The sequence below is a fragment of the Rattus norvegicus genome, chromosome 18 (genome assembly GCF_036323735.1).
Source record: "Rattus norvegicus strain BN/NHsdMcwi chromosome 18, GRCr8, whole genome shotgun sequence".
Classification (NCBI taxonomy): Eukaryota; Metazoa; Chordata; class Mammalia; order Rodentia; family Muridae; genus Rattus; species Rattus norvegicus.
Genome location: NC_086036.1, coordinates 55,575,737 through 55,595,906, shown reverse-complemented (window position 1 = coordinate 55,595,906; position 20,170 = coordinate 55,575,737). Strand labels below are relative to the sequence as shown.

The 20,170-nt window shown below is 36.5% G+C and overlaps 1 pseudogene; it reads right to left on the bottom strand.

The window, feature by feature from the left end:
- Window positions 1–5,623: 5,623 nt before the first annotated feature.
- Window positions 5,624–6,287, bottom strand: LOC134482969 (ferritin heavy chain-like; annotated as a pseudogene).
- Window positions 6,288–20,170: the final 13,883 nt, after the last annotated feature.

The following is a 20,170-nucleotide window of genomic DNA, read 5'->3' as shown; positions in this document are numbered from 1 at the left end:
AGTTTGGTTCTGAAAGTTGAATAATGACTTATTTGTTCTAGAAAATAGCCAACAATACCCTAGAGTCCTGGGGTATTGTTCATTTAATGGGTGAGGAGTCATAGGAAGTAGATTTATAACAAATGAGAGTACGCTGTTTTAATAATTTTGAAAGTATTATTACTGTTACAACATTATTGCAAATGGGGTATCTTAAAATAGACTCTTATTCACATATCCACTGATAAATAGCACAAATAAAACAGAATTCTTGAGGCTGTGATACTTAACTTTATGGGTAATACAGCATACAAATTTTATGACTAAGAGATGCAAAATTAATTCCTTCTTTGCTAATCTTAGCTTTATTGTTGCTGAAAGCATGACACAAATTCACTGAGGTTTAGACTTTGAAAACTGAAGGAACATAATTTTTTAATGATTCTTAGCCTTACCCACACTAGTGGCTCTAGTTTTGAGTAAATAGGAGATTTACCAACAATTTCACAATTCCATTCTCTTCTCTCTAATATGCATAACTATATTGATGCCCTTTTGTGATCATTTCTTCCAGAGAAGGGTATATTTCAAGCATATTTGCAGTGGGAGCTCCACTATTTATCTAAATTTGGCTTGCTGCTCCTGGACGCTTCAAGTCGTTATGATGGAGACAGATAACACCGAGAGAGATGTTCTCCCCAGTGAATGCCTCAAGTCTAGAGCATAGGGGTTAGACAAGGAGCTCATATTTATACAGAACCCCTATTCTGTCTAATGCATTTAGTGAGGGCAGAGATGTGTTCTTATCTTTAAAGGTCAAGGTCCTTTGGAGCTGGAAATTTGGAATAGACATGGAATAGGAGAAATAGGGGAGTAATACCTTATGAGGATTTATTGCAAGGTATTTGACATAGTTATCAAGGTAAAACCACTTACAGGAATCTCAAAACAACTTAAATTTTCCACTGAGGCTCTTGGCAATTAAGACATTTTTCCAATACTACATTGGCAGTAAGTGACAATGATTGGGTTTGAAGACACATCCATTTGGGTCTAAATTGAAAGCCTCTACATGACATCAATGTGATGGTAAAACTTCATTTACTTTCTCTCACCTGGATTCTTTTATTTTTTTCCCCATGATATGCCAGTTAATTAAGAGGAGACATCAAAATTATTTTCTTACAAAGAACCATCAGATTTTACTAAGAGCAAATATAAAAGTATAATACCCTCAGCAAAGCTCTAGAGACTCAAATCTGATGAAGAATCAGTAAATTGTAGAAGCTTTAACATTACTGCAAACATTAGCTTTTTATTGGTATGGCCATGATCCATCTGACAGATTTTGATAACTTTCTAGGTATCTTTCCTACTTATCAATGTCACAATTATTATGCTGGGCCATTGCCCAGAATACATATTTTTTGTGTAATTTATCATGCAGAAACTATGTGTTTTCTTTCGAATATATGAACAGATGATTTCTTCTACACTACAATGTTATTTTCCACTTTAATAGTTTAAAATCATATTCCAAGCCCATTAATTAAAAAAGTAACACGCAAACTGTTCATAAATGCTACTTTTTTTCTGATTAGGGCATGGAAATATGACACACCTTCAGGAACGAGAGTGATTTGAATCTTGTCTTCTACTCTCTGTGTGCTAGAGATGTAAGGATCAGAAGATTTAAAGAGTATTTTTCCTTATCATTTTACATTTAACATGGAAATGATGTAAACCTCATGCCTGCGGATGACAGGGGTAAAAATATAAGGCAAAGAAAGAAATTGATGAGCACTGTAGACGATCTTCCCTCCGCCTCACCTAAGAAAATCTCCTTATATTCAGACATGTCCCTAATTCCCTTCACAAAAAGAAAAAGATACAGAAAATGCAAAGCATTGTCATTGAGGAAGACTGTGTCGGCTTTGCTAACTACACTCAAAGCTTGTTTGTTTGTTTTTTTTTTTTTCTCCCTCTCAGCTCATCAGCCTGGCAGATTTTCTTGTGTGAATGTCTAGGACTGGAGTGGCATCTGGAAAAGGACAATTAAACCCCAGGTTTATAACCTTCCTTTGCATCTTTTCTAGACGTAACTTAGCTGTATTTACACCTGCTTCCAACAAATAAACACCCAGGCTGCCACAATGGCGATAAACCAGATGGAATCAATGAATCACACCCTCAAAGGACTCTGTCAAGAGCTGAGGAAGAAATGACTGGCTCTTTGGCAGAGCTTATCTCGTTTTCATACACAGGAGCCCCACATATTGATTAGATGCTGCTTGGTCTTTATTGTCTTTTCTAGAATATTACTCATAATAAGGGGAGGGAACGAGGGGAAGGGAGACAGAGATATGAAGGGACAACATAACCGAGTGACAGAAATCCATGTATGCTGAGTCTTAACTTTTGCCAGATAGCTTTCCAATCCTCATAACACAATTACTTCGATCTCTTTACTAAAACATCCAGATAATATAGCATAATTTATTATAGGTATGGCTATTTAACTTCTCTGCACTGTTCCAAATACAACTACGGTAGAATTATTAAGCTATGCAGCAATGGCTTCCTTAGGACCAATGTTGGGAAACTAGCTCCCACCTTATAGAAAAGAACAGATGTCCTTACTGTTTCTTTCAGAGAACTTCCTATACACCCTTCCATTTCCTGTTTGCTTCACTCTTGAACCCCAATAGATGTTTTTCTAGTTAATTTACATGTTTCAGCAGAAATAAGGACTATGATTTTATTCAACATTCTCTTTTTCATATAGAAATCCTGTATGGTTTTTCTTGTTGATGTTGTCCTTCTGTGTTCAAATCACAGAGAACTATTCTTCATGTTCAGCAATGCAAATTTACTGCAATGTTTTTTTTATTTTTATCATTGTTGAGGATAAAAACATCATTTGCTGCATCTAGATAGTTTATTTTAAAGATTACATCAAGAGACAATATACTAACAAAATAATATTGAACTATTTTTCCTTTTCTATCAAAAATCAGTAGTTCTCTACATGTAGCTTGACCCCCCTTAGGTTACATATCACAGATATCCTAAATATCAGGTATTTGCATTATGATTCAAAACACTAGGAAGATTACAGTTATGAAATAGCAATGAAAATAATTTTATGGTTGGGTGTAGAGGAGTCACTACCCCATGAAGAATTGCATTATATACTCACAGCATTAGAAATGTTGAGAACCGCTGTGCTCAATGGTTTTCTTAAAGGCTAACAACTTAGGGTTAGTTATAAGACTTAAGAAAAACTGTGGGATTCAATTGAACCCTTTATTAAGAAAGAGGAAGAAGGAGACATGGTTGGTAGTAAAGAGGGGACAAAAGAAGAGCACAGAGGGCAAATAAAGATAATATAGCTGGAATAGTAGGGTAGTTTGTTCTGTTGCAACTAGAGAATTGAAGTCTTCAAGATTACAACAGAGCTTAGTCAAGACTACCCCAGGCTTAAGCATAAAGAGTGAAATTTAGAGTGCATGGGTCCTGGTGGGTTACACTTCAGTGTTGAGGCTGACAGGAGGAAATGCTTGAGGGTAATCTGAGTACCAGTGGAGGAAAGAATCAAGTATGGTTTTATCAATTCCTCTTGAAACAATTTTTAGGAGGGAGTTGAAATAAGTTTATAGTAAGTCCAAAATGGGCCCATGATGCAAACACACACACACACACACACACACACACACACACACACACAGAGAGAGAGAGAGAGAGAGAGAGAGAGAGAGAGAGAGAGAGAGATTGACTTTCACCTATAATTAATCCAGAAAACTAAACTTTTGAGGATTCCAATGTTGTTCTATATACTCTGACTGAAATCTATGTGATAAGATCCAGATAGTTGTGATTCTACATTATTTCTTTATTTCTGTCTATGTCATTTCCAGACAACAGTGGAAGTTTGGGCATATATTAATGTACCCATTGAACACTGAATACTTCATATAACCTTAATCAGGCTGAGGACATCAGACATTCTTGTTCAATCTTGTGAGACATCCCAAGACATCACTGAACTTAATGTTACTGGGGCCTTATACTATTCAAATGGACTTCATTCCTGGATAGTGTCCTACACACAGATAGGCAATGCATACTTGGATTAACATTCAATTCGAGGAAATTTTTGCCTCATAAATGACTCATAAGTTCTTTTTAAAAAGAGAGAAAGCATGGGCTAACAAACTTCAAGTCAGAGTCTATGCTTTAGAAACTGTACTGTTGCCATTTTAAAAGCAGCAACAGGTTGGGGATTTAGCTCAGTGGTAGAATGCTTGCCTAGCAAGCGCAAGGCCCTGGGTTCGGTCCCCAGCTCTGAAAAAAAAAGAAGAAGTAAAAGCAGCAACAGCCACAAAGCTCACTAGGGAGTTACAGTCTAAACTGATGAAATAGAAAGATGTGTTAAGGTGGACTTATAACTGAACGAGATCATCATGAATTCTCCAGGTCAAACATTCCCATGAATTATAGATGCTTTTACTGGTAAAAATTATCCTGTGAGTGTGCATTAAATTTGACCTTTCATTGAGAAAGAAGAAAAAGGAAAGGTCTCACACAAGCAAGGTAGAGAATAGTTAAAAAGAGGGCAGAGGCAAAGAATCATTTTTTCCTTCCAACAACCAGAGGATTTGTGGATGTTTAACATGAACCACTGAGCTGTACACTGCCTAATGTCCCTGGGAGAATTATTCTGTGCAGGCAGCTTCATTAGCCTTGGCAGCATTCTGCTCTCTAAGTTCAGGAGAGACTGGTGTGTGAGAAGACATGATACAGAGGGATGAAATAATTTCTGCCTTTGGGACTGGCTCAATGGACACATGTGCAAGGAACTGAGTTTGGAAAACTAGAATCCACATAAATGCCAAAAGAGCGTTTGGCTCCCCGTGCCCAAAATTCTAGCACTCAAGAGGTAAAAACAGGCAAATCCAGCAGAAATCTAGCTAGCTAGATAAAGTGCTTAGATCCTGCCTTAATGTGTGAGGTGGACATGGATGATATAAGACCTGCAACACTAAGTTCTGGCCTCTGTGTGAGCACACATGTATGTGAATCCACATACATGTCAACATTAATGTGCACATGCATGAAGAACATATGTGCACACACATGACAAATATGTCTTGTGGTACCAATGTTTTCAGGGATGTAATTGCCCTGATTGGTGAGGATCCATTTATTTTTGCTGAAAAGAGGGAATATAGAAAGCTTATCTCTTTGGGTTCTGTAATTAATTAATTAAGTTAATTAACTAAAGCTACAAGTGACATTCATCCCCCCCATTTTCTTCATAAGTGATTGGCTCATTCTGAAATAGGTCTGAATCATGATATTGTTTATCCAATGGCTTTTAAAATGTGTGTATTGTGTATGATAGCTGTTATACACAGCACCACCTCTGCCTCTTGCACAATCTCGAAAACATGTCCACTAGAAAATGACACAGTTTAAAAAATATTTTTTCAAGAATCCCCAAATTCTTCATTTGAAAGAATGGTGTAAATTAATGAACTTAAGTGGATGTTTGCGATGGGTGACAGAAAAGACGAAGGCAGTCCCCATCTGCATGCATTGCTTGGTGACCAATGAAGTCACTCTTTGCTTTGGGAATGTCAGCTTAGCTCTCATTATCATTGCTGCCCAGGGTATGCTTGTCAAAGATCTATTCCGCCATGCCAGATTCGGGAACTAACATCTTCCTCAGGTTGGTTGTCCCATCACCCAGTTCTTTGGTGGATTTCATGTGTTCATTTAGTTAATGATTCTCAGTGAAGTCACATAAGTGGGGGTCGTTTTTTGTCAGTAACCAATTTGCGCAGTTCCAATAGTGACTGATTCACACTCATTTTCAAGTGCAGTGAACACTCCATTGGGTTCAGCCTGTTCCCTCAGTCACCATGGTCTGATTTCTTGAGAACTCTGCTGGAAGATTTGGCTACCTTCTTAACACTTAATCATCAATTTCTCAGCATGTTCCCTCTCCTAACTGACATTGGCTGGGAAAAAGTTCTTCGGAGCCAAATCATCCTGGTCGAAGTAGCACCATGGACAGATACACACAGGAGGCATTCAGCTCCAGGTTCATCTGCTGATTGACCAAATTCCTGGTGGCAGCTCTGGTGATGCTGTACTGGAGACTCAGTGGTCACTGCCCAGGGAAGAAAGGCTGTGGGAAGTCTGGAGCAGCAGCAGAAAGTGGGGCTGTGGTCCAGAGCAATTACCTGGGGTTGGTTGCTTTGATCACCTGGTTCTGTACAAGAATTGTCAAAGCAGAAAACCATGGGGCCTCTGGGATGAGAACCACTGGCTTAAAAATATTTTAGACTGACATAGTTTTGGTACATATTTATAAATTACAATGATGTAATTCATGTATACATGAGTCGCAAATATACACAAACTCACTAATGGATGGCATTTTGTGTAAAGAATATGACAGCAAACAGAAAGTATAAAGTATCTATCAAGTGAATATGAGTTTTTATTTCATTAATAAAGTAAGACCATCCTGAGCATAACTGTGATAATCAAATATTTGGGTACTCAGTATGCATTCAAGGGGTAATTCTTCTTTTAGAAGGTTGGAGTTTGAGGATCATTTTTCTCGTTAGTATAACTCTCACAGGCTGAATGTTGCAAACCAGTGGGGAAGGGTAGGATTGTAAAGAACACAGCGCGCTTGCTGCCACCCACCTCCCACACTCACAACAGCTGCTTATGCTCATTCTGCAGAGCTGAGACTTAGTCTCAGCCTCCAACAGGAGGCCGTCATCAGTTCATTAGTGATGGCATCAAAACCCTGATGTTTTTCATCTCTGTTCAGGGGATGTGAGATCCAAGGGCCTGGAGCAAAATTTATTAAAAGAAATTGATGCATATTTCCTTAAGACTTCAAAAACTACTTTGTAAACTTCACATTACAGGGAAATGAGTCTAGTATATTTCTATTTTTCAATTTAACTCGAAAGTCTGGGTTTAATTGTCACCCAACCCAGGTAATTAAATATTTCCAACAATTATTCTAAGTCAGTATATTTATCCAAATTTGGAGGAAACAAAAATTAGAGAGTATTTTTGATTTGCCAGAAACTTAAATCTAAAAATTTTGAATTTGTTCTCAAAACTATTCCAGGAAACAATAAGGCATTTGAAAATATCCGAAAGTTCTTTATGATAAAAGTCCTGGAAATATTCGGGATAAAATTAGACATACATCAACATAATAAAGGTAATTTACAGCAAGCCCATAGACAACATCAATCTAAACGGAGAGAGACTCAAAGCACATCCACTATAATCTGTAACAAGGCCAGGTTGTGCATTTTCTACATACCTCTTCAAGATAGTACTTGATGTCTTAGCCAGAGCAAGAAGACAATTGAAGGAGATCAAAGGGGATACAAATAGGAAGTGAAGAAGTCAAAGTATGTTTATTTGCAGATGATATGATAGTATGAATGCGACCCTAAAATCTGCATCATGAGACTCCCACAGCTGATAAAAACATCCAGCAGAGTAGCAAACTACAAAATTAACACACAAAATCAGTAGCTCTCCTATACACAAATAACTAATGGCCTGAGAAAGAAGTAAGGGAAATAATACCTTTTACAATAACCTCAAGCAATATAAAATATCGTGGGGTAGCTCTAACCAAGGAAGTGAAAGATTTATTTGATAAAAGCTTCAAGTTTTTGAAGAACAAATGAAAGGAGATATAAGATAGGCAGATCTCTTGTGCTCATGGATCCACAGGATTATTATAATAAAAATGGTCATCCAATCAAAAGCAGTCTACAATGCAATCCCCATCAAAACTCCAATATAATTCTTCACAGAAAGGACACTTTTCAACATTCTATGAAGAAACACACACACACACACACACACACACACACACACGCATACACACACCACCACCACCACTACCACCACCAACAACAACAACAAAAACAAAGCAAACAAGAAACAAAACTCCAGATAGTTAAAACACTCCTGAATTATAAAATAATTATAACTCCATGATAAACAATATCATGATTCAGATCATTTCAGAATGAGCCAATCACTTATGAAGAAAAGGGGGGGGGGAATGAATGTCACTTATAGCTTTTAATTAATTACAGAACCCAAGGAGATAAGCTTTCTATTTTCCCTCTTTTCAGCAAAAATAAATGGACTTTTTTTTATCATCATCTCTAATCTAAAATTTGATGACAGAGCTATAGTAAAAAACAACAGTATGCTTCTGGCACAAAAACAAACACATTGGTCAATGGAATCAAACTGAAAACCCAGACATAAATCCATGCAGCTATGGACACCTAATTTTTGACAAAGAGTTCAGAAATACACACTGGAGGAAAGACAGCATCTTTCACACATGGGCTGGTCACACTGGATGGTAGTATACTGAAGAATGTAAATAGGTCCATGTCTATCACCCTGCACAATACTCAATTCTAAATGAATCAAAGACCTCAACATAAAACCAGATGCACTGAACCTGACACAAGAGAAAGTAGGGCACAGTCTTGAACTCATCAGCACAGGAAAAGACATTCTGAATAGAACATAAGACAGGCGGTGAGATCAGCAATTAGTAAAGGGGACATCCCGAATCGAAGAGTTTCTACACAGCACCAAACACCTTCATTTGGACAAAGCAGTAGCCTACAAAATAGGGAACTATTTTTTAACAACTATACATACATTAGAAGGCAGAGATGTAAAATATACAAAGAACTGAACAAACAAAATCCTAGAAGCAAGGAAACAAATAACATAATGTAAAACACGAGCTTTAAATCTAGACAGAGTAGTCTCAATAGAGGAAACTCTAAGGACTGAGCGTCACCTAAAGAAACATTCAACATCCTTAGTCATCAGGGAACTGCAGAACTACTTTGGGATTTCATTTTATACCTGCCTGAATTACCAAGATCAATTAAAGGTGTTCAGCCCATGCTGGTAAGGATGTGAAGTAAGGGAAACACTCATCCATTGCTGACGGGAGTGCAAATTTGTATAGCCATTATGGAAATCAATGTGCCAGTTCCACAGGAAGCTGAGAATCAATCGATCTACCTCAGTATCCAGCTGATCCACTTTTGGTTATATCCCCTAAGGATGCTTCATCCTACTGCAGAAATACTTGCTCAATCATGACCATTGCTGCTCTCTTCATAATAGCCAAACATTAGAAATGTCCTAGATGTCTATCAAGAGATAGACACTAATGAAAATGTGATGCAATTTTACACCAAAATATTACTCAGCCATTAAAAAAAAACAAAAGCGTGAAGTTTGCAGGGAAATAGATGGAGATGGAGAAAAAGAATCATCCTATGTCAGGTAACCTGGACCAGAAATACACAATGGTATTTACTCACTTATGTGTACAGATTCGCTGTTAAGTCATTGGTAAGCACGGTACAATCCATATAGACACAGAAGTTAGGTAAAAATGTAAGGGACTAGTGGAGGAGAAAGAGAAGAGTTGTGGATGGTGGGGGAGGAAATACTGGAGTGGGAAGATCAAGTGGATGGGGGAGCAGAGACAAGGCTCACCTGAAATAAGGGCCATTTGTGGGGTTGTATGGGAACCTAGTACAGTAGCAGCTTCCTGAAATACATACATATACAAAGCCAAATTAAAATGAAATTTAGGCCTACACGAGAGGAGGCAGAAAGAGTGGAGAAGCCAGAAGGGATAGAGGACACCAGGGAGCAAGGCATTCGAAACATAGGACTGACTCACATATAAACTCACAAGAGACAGAAGTAGCATGCGCAGGAGCTGCAGGGCTCTGTGACAGATAAGTCTAAGAGCTGAAAAGAGAAGCACGTACCCAGGAGCTAGACCTAATTGATAACCACTTACAAATGAACAAGTGTTTTCTTGTAGGGAGTTTCATTGGGTAAATAGACTTAATGGTAGACTAAATACTCTAATGGTAGGGCACATGCCCAATAGTATATGGCTAAGAGAAAGTGAACTCAACAGCAGCTTTAGGAGGTTCTTTGATTCCTGTCATGTCAGGGATTTTTTTTTCAAACTCTACAGTTTTTTTGTGTATACATTATAGCTTCCGGCCTTGTGTTTTTATTGGATTCTTGAGTGTGCAAACATGCCTGTCTCTTGTCTCTGTGTCTATATGTATTTCTTGTCCTTTATCTTTGGCTCTTTTTCTGGTTTGCTTTGTCTTAATCTGACTCATTTGATTTTTTCTTTACTCTAGTTTTATCATTGTTCCTTAGATGCCTGCTTGTTTCTTAAGGAGAGACAGAAAGGGTATGGATAAGGATGAACGGGGAGGCGGGGAGGAACTGGGTGGAGTTGGAGAATGATACGATGCATTCAAAATCTATTTGCAATAAAATATCTTATTTTTATTGTTGAAGAAATAAAGGCTTTGAAAGATTAAACTGCTCATCCATATTTGTAGCCCTTCAATAGCAGAGTCAACATTAAACTCATCTTGTATACTCCTGAGGGGATCAGAGTTGCTTTTGCAAAACCTGGATGGTTTCATTTGCCTGAGGGCTTGTACACACATGTCTTCTAATTTGAGCCAAATCTGAATGAGGACTTGCATAAATGAGTACATCTGGCTTCATATCTTAGCCATGTGATAGATCTGGAGTGGGGGAATTTATCTCTCAAATAGAGAGATATATATGATGCCAGTCACGAAAAATAGTGCCTAGGAAAGAGCATTTTCCTTGTAGAGATTTTTGACTATTTTTGCTTTATGCATGCCTAATTAAATGTCAGAATTACCTCACTAATGTAAATGATATATGTATGCCAAAGTTTATGCCTGTAGATTCATAGTTTTCTGTTACTGTTGATTTCTATCAACAATGTTGTAAATTTTTTCTGTACTGGTTTTGTAGTTGCCACATTTATGCCTAGGAATTTATCAGTTTTTGGAGTCTTTTGAAGTATTACGTTCAAATTATTTTAGCTGTTATCAATGCTAATGTCATATTTGATATATGAATTACAATGTAATATTTTGACTCATGTACATAACTTCTCCTAATTCTGAAAATTACAGAAAGGAAATTTGAGAACATCTCAGGTAAGTATATAAAATATGTTCTTACGTGTGTCAAACCATGAGCTTGTATCTCTGTCTTCACATATTAGTTCCTGGTTGTGAATGATTTTGGATTATTGATAGCTAAAATGAATACTTTGTTATGCTTACTTCTTTTCAAACCCTTGTAAGTTTTCTTTTCTAGCTCATGTAATGAGGTAGGACCTCTCTGCATCTACACATATTTTAAAGTCTCTGTGCATGGATATCTTGTATCTATTAATTGCATATGACTAAAGAATTATTATGACTTAGGAATACAATGTTGAATGATTAATAATTAATTAAGCAAGTTAATGCATTCATTGTTTCAAAACATTTTTGTGGTGAGAATATTTGAAATTTATACTTTGGAAACTGTGAAACTTATTACAATGTTACTGACTGTATTCGTTATATTCTGCAATAGAGCGGAATCCGCCAATCAGAAAACTGAATCCATTCCTGATCTGGGAAGCATTTCCCATCTGCCGCTCCACCCAACTCAGATGACTAGAGTCATCACTCTGCTCCTTCTGGTTACTTCAGTTGTCTTAGATTTTCTGTGTAAGTGAGAACATGCATTACTACTGTTCCTGTGGCTGCTTATTTTACTAAGTGCAATGTTGTCCAGTCCCACCCATGTTGTCATAGTCTCAGGATGTTTTTCCCACTAAAGGCTGAGCAGCCATTGATGGTGTGTACATCTCACTTATTGATTCATTCATTGGCCGACACCTAATTGATTCTATGCTTTGGCTCTTGTGAGTAGCACTGTACTGAACATGGCAGAGAGGTGAATCTCTTCAACTGATTTCAGATCTAAAATAACCAGAAGTGGGATTGATTAGTAATTCTACCTTTATCTTTTTTGTTTTGTTTTTGGGAAACATCCATATGTTTTTACCCACCCAGGGGAAGGAGTCGCGTGTAGCTCACAATAGTCTCAAACTTGATATGTAGCAGAGATCGATCTTGAACTTCTGTTCCTCCTGCTCCTCCTCTCAAGTGTGGCCTGTGCTGCCACACACTCGGCTCCCCCATGGTTTTTCATTCTTACTGAACTGTTGTGTTTCACCAACAAAAGTTTGCTTTTCTATACATTCCCTGGAAAACCACCATCTTTGTCTTGCAGTGGTATCTTATTTGTGTGTTTGTGTGTGTACTCACATGTGTGCAGATACACGGGGAAGACAGGAGTCGATATTAATGTATTCCTCAGTTGCTTTCCACTTCTTTTACTGAACCAGGATCGTCCTGTCTGGTTATACTTGGCTCTTGCACCTTAGGGATTCTCTTGCCTCTGCCTCCCTAATGCTAGGGTTACAGCATGTGCTGCTACAACCAACTTTTCTCATGGGTGGGTGCTGACAATCAAACTCTGGTCCTTATGCTAACATGGCAAGCATTTTACTGACTGAGCCATTTCCATAGGTGGCATCTCCTGTTTCAGCTTTAATTTCCCTGATGACTAGCATTGTTGATGATTTTTTCAAATACCTCTTGTATGACTTCTATTAACACACATCTATTCATTTTCCTTGCCAACTTTATAATTGGTTTATTATCTGTCTATTGAGAAATTTCTTGTATGGTACAGATATTAATCCCTGTTCAGATGTTTGGCTTGCAAATATTTTCAGTCTGCAAGTTTTCTTATTACATATTAATTATTCTGATAGTAGTCCTATTTGCCTGCTTTTACTTTTAATTATCTGAGCTTTGATGTTTACTTCTAAAACAAAACAAAATAAAAACTACTTAGGCTGTTTAGTTTTTCTTTCATGGGTTCCCATAATACTTTTAAAGGTTTTTATTTATACATTTAACTATTCCACTTTGAATAAATTTTTGTTTATAGTATAATAGTCAAATTTAATTCTATGACATTTAGTAATCTAATTTTCTAAGGGTAGTTATCAAAGAGACTGATATTTTAGCAGTGTATATTTTTGTCACTTTTGCCAAAAATCAATTGACCATATAAACATGGGTTCATTTCTGGGCTCTATATTCTGTTTCATTGGTCAATATATCTCTTCTTATATCAACAGCACATTATTCTCATTACTGCTGCTTTGTAGTGTAATTTGAAATCAATATATAGCTGAATCTTTAAAAATAGATTTATTTTTATTTATATTCATGCCCATGTATGCGTGCTATATATGTAAGCATGAGACTGCAGAAGCCAGAAGAAGCCAGAATCCCTGGAGCTGTAATTATAGGTGGCTGTGATCTGCTCAATATAGATACTGGGAACCAAATTTGGGTTCTTTGAAAGAATGATATGTGCTCTTAATTGATAGGCAACCTCTTCAATAAATAGCATTTTGTTGTTTTTGTTTTGTTTTATTTTGTAATGTTGACCCCAGATATATAGTTTTTTTTTCTTTTTTTTTCGGAGCTGGGGACTGAACCCAGGGCCTTGCGCTTCCTAGGCAAGCGCTCTACCACTGAGCTAAATCCCCAACCCCCAGATATATAGTTTTTATAGCTCCACGTGAATTTTGAATTTTAAAAAAGATTATCAAACATTAAAGTGTGAAAAGTATATGGATATTAACCATTCCAATGTATGAATACAAGATATCTTATCATTTATTTGGGTCTTTAATTCATTCGTCATTATTTTGTAGTTTTAGTATAGATTTAATTTACCTGATTTGTAGCTAAGTATCTTACTTATTCTTATAGTTTGATGTAAATATAATCATTCTCTTCATTTCTTCTTAAATAGCCCATCACTATTGTGCAAAATGCCACTGGGTCTTGTACCTTAGTTTCTTATCCTGTAACTTTACTGTATACATTCATTAGTTCTGGCATGTGTATGGCAGAGCTTTAATGGTTTCCCACCCTTAAAATCTTGTAAGCAGATCGGGATCATTCCACTTCTCTTTTTCTTGATGGGTACCTTTTATTTCTTTCTCCTGCATAATCTTTATTGCAAAAGACTTCTTCTAACACTGCTGACTGACTGATAGCAATGGGTATCCTTAGTGACTTTGGCTTTTTACAACTGATTATGCTGTCCACTAGAGACCTAGTAGAACTAAATGTACTAGTTTTTACCTGTTAAGTTTGATAAATTCTTTTTAAAAATTTTATATCTACATTTCAAGATATGTTTACTTTTCCTTCCTTATGATGCCCCTCTGAGGCTACAATACCAATCTACAAGACAAGATGTACCCCTTGGGCAATATTGGCATAGCTGCTATATGAATAACCAACTACTCAATGATTAGATTTCAGGCTCGTATGACAGGAGGAAATTCATGGTTGATGCTGTAAACACGGTCAAAAGCTCATGATTGAGGCTGACAGACCTGGGTGGGGACAACCTTCTACTGCTGTTTTGCAATGAAACAAAACAAAACAAAAAAACAAAACAAAACATGATACAAACTACCTGTTAAATGTTTATGTTTATATCCATAGATTAATGCTACTTCTCAACTGTGGTCAGGAGGTCTTCTGTTTGCAGCAGGTGACAGTAAATTCTGAGACTCGTAACTGCTCAAAGTGTTCAGAAAAAGTGTGTGTTGAGTGCCTCTATAACATCTGTAACAATCTTTCCAAAGCTCAAGGAATACTGCAGAAGATGGGGAAGACAGTCAACAGAGCCAGAGGATAGAAAAGGGTGCTGCGAAACACTGTTGTGGATATCGCATTCATGAAGTCAAAACAAATGTGGATCCTGGACAAGATGGCTTCCACATTGAAATTTGATCATAGTTGGTGAAGTGTTTTTGAGCTTTACTTCTCCCAGGAGAGCTATAGGCAATTAACAACTTCTCAGGGAGGGGAAGTCAGTTTCTTCAGTGTTTTAACTGTACTCTAATAAACACCACTCACCATGCTCATTCAAGCAGCTCTAATTAAACACAGTGGGTCATAACAAAACTAAAGCAAAAATAGCAAAACATCATGAAAATATGTGGGAGACTTGTTAGGAAGAGGAATCCAGTAAGAGGGAGCAGAGGGAGAGAGGGTAGTAGAGGGCGAAGATAAACAAAATATATACATGTATGAAATTATGAAAGAATACAAATTTAAAAAGAAAAAAATTCTATTGTATTTTATTTTTTTCTTTTACTTTTTCATTTTGTGTTTGAGTTTTAATGTTTTTTCTTAACTTAGCTCCTATATCCAAGATCACAACTTTCTTGAGTTTTAAATTCTAGTCATCATGTTTTTCTGGTTTACAATTTTCACTTAAAGTCGCATTGAAATTTTTTGTATATATAATAATCACAAGTATTTTAAGTTAATGGGAAATGGTACCAATAATCGTGCCTACTTTCATTTCATATTACTGTGGGGAGTGGGGGCATTTCTTGATCTGTAGACTATGGGTGGGTTTTAATTGCCCAGAGGGCATTCTCCACTTGTGTGATTAGTAGCTTAGGAATGGACTGTGATAAAAACCTAGGATGACTTGAAGCACTTCACTATCTGTTGGTAGCTTCTTATTTCTTCACTGATTTCTAAAACGAAAGTATACTCTATTAAAAAGGGGGGCATGAGATGTTTCCCATGATTCTTTTTCTTAAGAAGTCACCATCTCTAATGTTTTTTCTTCTAATAACCTGAGAGTGGAAATCTCCCTGTTTTTTTCAGTTGACTCTGCTTCTCAACATTTTCCCCTGTAAAGCTTACTCAGCAAATGTCTTGATGGGGTAATTGTGTTCAGTACTGACTGCCCTTTCCTTGGGCTTCGTTCTTTATATTCTGACCACCTTAGCAGCCCAAAACCAAGCTTTAATGTCTCCTATGCCAACCTGTGTTTGTTTTCCAAGCCTAATGCATTTTTGTGAGAATTGTCAAATGTCCTGAGAGGAGAAGAAATGTGAAGAAAAGTGAGTTTATAATAATATGCTTTTTACTTGTCTGCAGTTTATACCCTCACATCCTGGTTGACTTATTTTTCTACAAGTCCTTCAAATAAGTTGGATTTTGTATTTTGTTCAGTTTTTAATATTGTTCTTAATAAGCGTGATGGACTGCTGGGAGAAGTAGGTGTCCTGCATTTTGTTTTCTATGAATGCTTTAGCTAACCATGGAAATCCAAGTATTTGCTTCTTTAACACTCTGCATCATAGGACTTTTCTTTTTTTTTCCAGGAACAAAAGACAATAAAGTTTTTGGAGCTGAGATTATAACTAGAGATATCCTTGCCCAGCACTACTGTTATGAAGGCAGCCTGATGGCATTAGCAGAAGAGAGGTTTATCCTGGTATGTTCCCAGTTTTATCTTTTGTACTTTGTTTTCTTAGGTAATTACAAGAACCATTCTTGCCAAATCTACCATGCACACAAGGTCTCAGCTTTTATTTCAAGACTTGCATTGACATTTTGTTTCACATAGAGTATTTTCCAACCGATAAGGGATTGTGGTATGCATAGGGACTCATGTCATTGGATATTGTGTTCTTGTTATGTATGGGTCAGAGTGTAATGCTTTATATTGTAAACATATTCTGTTCTGCATTATAGATTGTGTTCTTTATAGACTATCACTATCCATCTTCTCAACTTTGGTTTGTCCTCTGTCATCTGTTTACAAATGACAGGAAGATAAGTTCTGTAGTTAATCAGTCCCTAAGGGCATACTTAAATTTTTCTTTTCTGAAGAAAAATGTTTCGTTGATTGAAACTTTTCAATATGGTTAAGAAATGATTTTCACAGACATATACTGACATATTAATCCCTAGCTGGTGGTGTTATGTTGAAAGTTGGTTCATGGAGCCTAGCTGGGTGAAATATGACACTGTAGAAATACCACCCTAAATCTTCCCTTGTTCCTGTCTCTATTTCTTGACCACAGTGAAATGAGTAGCAGCTCTGCTCTCCCACATTCTCATAAAGTAAGGAGCTTCTCAGACATGTACCAAAATATTTGAGACCCTCAGCCCAAATAAATCATTCTTTAAAGCGTTCCTCTCTTACATAATTGTTAAAGTAAGAAAGGCCTGACTAAACTGGCTACGTTGAATTTAGATGTTGGATATTTAACTGTAATGGTTATCACTTGCATCCTGTGTCTTCATGAATTATCAAGATGATATACAATTATGTGCTTTGTCATTTAGCATACTTGACTTTTCTCTTCATGTTTACAGAATTCAAGTTCATTTTAAGTGTCAGTTTTATATCCAGTACTTGGACTTGTATTTTATTTTACCTTAGCAAATTCAAGTATGTATGATAATATTTATATTTTTATGTTACACTAGCTATAATAAAATCTTTATTTTTGTATGCTTTTATAATACACATTTCAGTGTTTGTGACATTTTAAACAATACCAGTCAGGTTTTGAACCACTTGTCCTTCCGTATCTCAATACCTAATTATGAACAATCTTATAAACCTTATTCATTTACTGCACAAGCTAAGGATGAATCATACCACTTGAAGGGCATATTATGAATGTCTTACTGTAGTGAATAAAACAAATCACTTCATAACAAATCTTGACAGCTTCCATAAATAACTATTTAGAAAGATCTTAAAATTTCAGTCGTATTTTACATTACCACTTGTCAAGTTTACCATGCATTATATGAAGGACAGAGAAGAGACTGGACATGAGACATGTTAACATGAGAAGCTGCCCACTGTCACAGGACAGCAGGCTGAGATTTACCCATTAAAGGCTATTTCTTTTTAAGAAGTGGGATGAAGAAATACACACTTTGATGCAAACTTCTTAATGAAACATTTTATGTGTAAAATAAAACATATATTTATAACATTAATTTACAAGGACAACCTATTAATTATATGATATATCACTAAGATTATTATAGCATACTGGAAGAACAACGACTTTGACTGCCACCCCACATCCTCTATTCCAGTTACAACTGTTTCCCTTAAAAAGTAATTGCTGTACAAACTTTAGTACTTTAATATGGATGCGTGTTTTTGGTTGATTATTAAAATTTATAATTTAATTTTAGAAAGTGATTTTAAAGTTTCTGTTAATCTAAACATTTTCTTATATATCCTAGCTACTTAATTCATAGAATATCTCAGATGATCTGATGTGAAGCTAGTCTATGCTCCATGTTATGTGGATATTACATTAGCATATCTTATGTTGATATATCCATTACTTCTGTGAACATTTTTAGGCAATTGGGAAGTTATGGGAACCTTGGAATAATGGTAAGACTCGTTTCGTTCTTCATTAATGACTGCACATCTCCTTTCCAGTTTTGCTGAGAGCTTTTCTGCACCAACACTTAATAGAAGACTGCACTCCTGCACATGTTTTTAATGGGGAATTTAGGAGAGGCTTTCAATAAATCTGTTGAGAGGTAATCATAAATAAGCATATTTAATGGTATTTTTATTTAATAAAAAGCAATGATATGTGTGCTTATGCACATGGACCTGATTTCTGTTTGTTATGATCTCATTGTTTGCCAGAGAAACAACAGAGGAGAGAGGCCAACAGGGTGACTTAATTTTCTTTAACATAGCCTTTCTTGAACAGACAAAACCTAACAATAGAAACAAGTTAGGCATGGTATTTCATGGCTTTAATCAAGAGGAAAGGGAAGACAGATCTCTGCGAGTTCAAGGCCACATGGCAAGTTCCAGACCAGCCACACACACACACACACACACACACACACACACACACACACACACACACACACATTGTGTGTGTGTATATATATATATATATATATATATATATATATATATATATATACAAAATCAATTTGTGGGACATATGTTAGTAAATGGTCAAATAAATATTCCTGTATTCAAATAACCTTAAAAATGCCAAGTCGTTGTCCTTACTTGATTATTAGAGTCGATTTTAAAAGCTTTGCATTAAACAAAGCACTTTAATTTTGGTTAACTTAGTTTTCAAAATCTCTTTAGCCACAAGAGTTTTGTATGTGCATTGTTTCTGTTGAGTATTTTACAATTTCTTTTGTTACATATATTAACTACGGGTCCATTTGAAAGGGTCTAATAAAGTGATGTTATCTGTAAATATCAATGAGTAGATTATGTATCTAGTCAGTGTTCTATTGCTGTGAAAAGACACCATGACCCAAGCATCTCTTAAAAGAAAACATTTCATTGGGGCTTGCTTTCTGTTTCAGAACCTTAGTTCCTTATCTGCATGACAGGCAGTGTGGTGTCATGTAGGCAGGCAGAGTCCTGGAGAAGTAGCTGAGAGTTCTACATCTGCATCCAAAGGCATTAGGAAGAACAAGAGCCATTGTGCCTGGCTTGAGCTTTTGAAAACCTTAAAGCCTACACAGGAATATGATATAACAGCTTTCCTTAGCCAGAGAGGGAGATTCCACAACTCTTGTATTTTTGACGCTAATGTTAGACCATGTGGTTGAAGCCATTCTATTGTTTGCTGGGACTGGAACCTTGTCCTCTCATTTAAATACATTTTCGTTATCTTTCTGTTTTCAATGGTTTCCTTCGTGGCTTAAGCTGTTTTTATCCCTTTTTACAAGTTGGATAGTTGCATAGACTCTTGCCTTGAGATTACTACTCTCTTTATTCCATTTAGCATTAGACTTTTTTTTAAACATTTTTTTTCTCCTTGAGCCCTGGATAGAGCTGCATTATACTTCCTGGTGCTCCTTTTCTCTTAAAACTGTACATTTTGTATTTTTAGTTGCTTGGCATATTTGATCTGAAGTTACATATCTGAAGTCAATATTAGGTTGTCTTGAAATCTCCTCTGCCAGTGCCATTAATTACGAACTCCTCAGTGTACCCCCAGGTAGATTGTTTGGATAAGGGCAGAATGCAGCCACATTCTTCAGCCAAATATCACAAGAATGGTCTCCAGGCTATTTACTATTATTCTTTTATCCCGAAACCTCTTGAGCCAGGTCATCATAATCTACATTGTTCTCAGCAGTCTTCTATTCTTCTAATAGTATGGCCCACTATACTCTGCTTAAAGTTGTCCAACTGCATTTCTAATACAAGGCTCCAAACGTTCACATTCCACCAATAAGCAGCCTGATCAGGACTGTTAGATCCATAACCCACTCCTGATACTAACTTCTGTCTTTGTCAA